Genomic DNA, 3,899 nt, shown 5'->3' on the forward strand with positions numbered 1-3,899 from the left:
TACATTACTTGGCAACAACATACTCTGTAACAGATTAGGCAGTATAATCACATATGTTAACTTGAGAGTGCCCACACTCAATCTACTTATCGTGATGTGTTAAATCAATTACTGTTAGACATTATTTGTCTGATAATCTACCAAATCTTTGAATTGAAGAATTTGTGATTTAATTAATAGCTTGTTCAGGGTAATCAGACTTGTATATAATTCTAATGGCCTTCTTTTGAAAACTATTCTGAATTACAACTTTGGATCTTATATTACTTTGCAACAATCTACTCCGTGACAGATTAGGCAGTATAATCACATATGTTAACTTCAGTGCCCACACTGTATTTATTTATGGTTATTTGTTAAATCAAGTACTGTTAGACATGAAATAGGAAGTGTTTAACATAAATGTTATGGCTACTCACCATTGTAGCTCGCTCCTGGTCAATGATACGAGCCTCTTCTTGCAGTGGAAAACTTGCAGCCAACAAACACCGTGGAACCTAAAGGAATGAAATTAAACATTAACATTTCGCCTCGACCAATTTTCACACGTACAACGCAACGCGGCTACACTTCTGCTATTACAAACGTAAATCTCCTTAAACACAATGAGTGTTACTTACCGTGTACGCTCTAGACGGTCCAGTTGCAAGCAGAAAATAAAGATATTTCTGTTGATAATCGTCGCTGCTCAGTGGCTCACGGCCATCGCGCCAACAGATTTGAATTTTGGCGGAGGTTCGGGCAATTACGTCATATCCGCGGCATTTGACTGCGACGTAATACCCGCTTATCTGAAACGGCAGTTAAAAGTAGAGTTACATCAAGTTTTCTTGGAACCTAAACGAATGAAAGAAAACTATCATTTGGCCACAACCAACATTCACAGATACAACACAACGTGCGGGGTTGAGGTTAAAGATTGAGTGAAGGGCCCTCGTTTTAAACTACTGTTTTGAAAAGGAGTGGGAACAAGTAAGACGTATTTAATTTATTTAATGGGAAGTAGTAAGACTTATTAAATTTATTTAATCTACTTTTCTTCCCAGGCAAAATTTGATGTGCTGCAATTCCAAATTTCCAAAGTGAATGAAGGAATGAAGTCCTTTAAATTATGATTTTGTATAAATACTAGGCATTAACACAAAATCGACGGCACAAAATGGGCAGACTTTACTTGTTTGAAAAGGACTGGTTACAAGACAGACTTTTTTAATTTATTTAATGGGAAGAAGACTTATTTAGTTTAATTGATCTATTTTTGTTCCCTGCCAAAATTCGATTTGCTGCAATTCCAAATTTCCAAAGTGAATGAAGGAAAGAAGTCGTTTAAATTATGATTTTGTTTAAATACTAGGCATAGACACAAAATCTACGGCACAAAATGGGCAGACTTTACTTGTTTGAAGAGGACTGGTTACAAGACAGACTTTTCTGATTTATTTAATGGGAAGAGGACTTATTTAGTTTATTTAATCTATTTTTGTTCCCTGGCAAAATTGGATTTGCTGAAATTGTATTTTGCCAAATCTCGATTTGAGACCTGATAGGAAGTATTAAACGCTTAGTTAAATCAATACAAGTTGGTAATAAGAGCGAGTAATGTTGGTTGAACCGATGAATGAAGGTTGAAAGCAATTTAAATTATGACTTTGTATAAATACTAGATATTAACAGAACATCTACTGCGCAAAATGGGCAGAGTTTACTTGTTTGAGAAGGAGTGGCTTATTCAAAACTAAGATTTATGTAATCTGTTTGTTCCCAGGCAAAATTGGATGTGATGCAATTCCAAATTTCACCACATGATGGTGCCCAATTTTGACTTCATAGGACATATTAAACACTTAGCTTGTTATTATGTTCAAGGTAATCAGATTTGTTTATTATTCTAATGGCCTCTTCAAAACTATTCTGGATTACTACTTTGGATCTATTCTACATTACTTGGCAACAACATACTCTGTAACAGATTAGGCAGTATAATCACATATGTTAACTTGAGAGTGCCCACACTCAATCTACTTATCGTGATGTGTTAAATCAATTACTGTTAGACATTATTTGTCTGATAATCTACCAAATCTTTGAATTGAAGAATTTGTGATTTAATTAATAGCTTGTTCAGGGTAATCAGACTTGTATATAATTCTAATGGCCTTCTTTTGAAAACTATTCTGAATTACAACTTTGGATCTTATATTACTTTGCAACAATCTACTCGGTGACAGATTAGGCAGTATAATCACATATGTTAACTTCAGTGCCCACACTGTATTTATTTATGGTTATTTGTTAAATCAAGTACTGTTAGACATGAAATAGGAAGTGTTTAACATAAATGTTATGGCTACTCACCATTGTAGCTCGCTCCTGGTCAATGATATGAGCCTCTTCTTGCAGTGGAAAACTTGCAGCCAACAAACACCGTGGAACCTAAAGGAATGAAATTAAACATTAACATTTCGCCCGGACCAACATTCACACGTACAACGCAACGCGGCTACACTTCTGCTATTACAAACGTAAATCTCCTTAAACACAACGAGTGTTACTTACCGTGTACGCTCTAGGCAAAATTGGATGTGATGCAATTCCAAATCTATCTGAAACGGCAGTTAAAAGTAGAGTTACATCAAGTTTTCTTTTTTAATCAACACAATCATTTACAACCGTTGACCAGAAAGAATCGTCGAAATTCGACGTCCCCCACAAACGCCACGCTCACTCGCTTTTCAGGGCAACAAAAGTACTTCTTTTTAAAAACGATGAGTTGTACTTACCGTGTACGCTCTGGACGGTCCAGTTGCAAGCAGAAAATAAAAATATTTCTCTTGTTAGTCGTATGTTACCATCCGCTGTGTCTTTGTCAACATCGCCGCCATTTTCCTACTTCCTGCTGCGAGCCACGCCCACGGATTTAAATTTGGGCGGAAGCTCTTTCCATTGGCGTCGTTTTCGCGTATAGCAAATCCGATTGGTTGGGAAGGGGGCACGGTTATGCAGCCGAGGGGTCCTGTGATCGGTGGGATGTAAAGTAGGCGTCGACGTCACGTCCGCGTCACGTGACCACGACGTGGCAGACGTCATATAGCAACCGCTGTTTTGTTTAGTAGACTTACAGTTGTTATGCATTGACATAATGGCGCACACACCAAATAGATTTAAATAAATTAAATAATTCTTCTGCCCACTCTCTTTTAAACAAGTTAACTCTCCCCGCGGATTTGAATTCCGGCGAAAGTTACGCCCATCGACGTCACGTATGTCACGTGACCACGACGTGGCAGATGTCATATAGCAACCGCTGTTTTGTTTAGTAGATTTACAGTTGTTATGCATTGGCATAATGGTGTGCACTCAAAATAGATTTAAATAAATTAAATATTTCTTCTGCCTACTCCCTTTTAAACAAGTTAACTCTGCCCACGTCCATTGACGTCTTGTCTGCGTCACGTGACCACGACGTAGCGACGTCATATAGTAACCGCTGTTTTGACCAGTAGACTTAGTTATTATGCGTTGACATAATGGCGCACTGGTTAGCATGGCCACCTCTTAAGCATGATGATGCGGGTTCGACGCCTGATCAATGTTAGCATGGAGTGAGCTGAAGTGCATGGCGCTGAAGATTTGAATCTTTGAAATGCGCTGAGGTCTGACATATCAGGCAGAATGGTTTGCCATCACGTTCAACAAAAAATAGAAACTTTCCCACTCTGATTAAAACGTCCTGTGTTCATCTACGTATTTTCGTTTTGCTGTGCATCTTTTCCCTGCCATTTCGAGAGCCCAATTGACACTCATAGTTTAAAGAAATGTGTTTGCCCATCCTACTTTGTGGAATTTCACCACATGCGCTTTTGACCAAAATACCAAATTGAACTCAAGTGAAGCCAACA

The 3,899-nt window shown here is 38.0% G+C and overlaps 1 long non-coding RNA gene across 1 annotated transcript; it reads right to left on the reverse strand.

The window, feature by feature from the left end:
- Positions 1-680: 680 nt before the first annotated feature.
- Positions 681-3,274, reverse strand: LOC148378407 (uncharacterized). Its single transcript, XR_015855895.1, has 3 exons — positions 2,781-3,274; positions 2,356-2,599; positions 681-791 (listed from the first exon to the last, which is right to left on the reverse strand). It is a non-coding gene; the product is annotated as an uncharacterized LOC148378407 (long non-coding RNA).
- Between the last annotated feature and the right edge of the window lie 625 nt (positions 3,275-3,899).

This window comes from Syngnathus floridae, unplaced genomic scaffold (assembly GCF_059516105.1).
Source record: "Syngnathus floridae isolate MCC-2025c unplaced genomic scaffold, RoL_Sflo_1.0 HiC_scaffold_46, whole genome shotgun sequence".
Taxonomy (NCBI): domain Eukaryota; kingdom Metazoa; phylum Chordata; class Actinopteri; order Syngnathiformes; family Syngnathidae; genus Syngnathus; species Syngnathus floridae.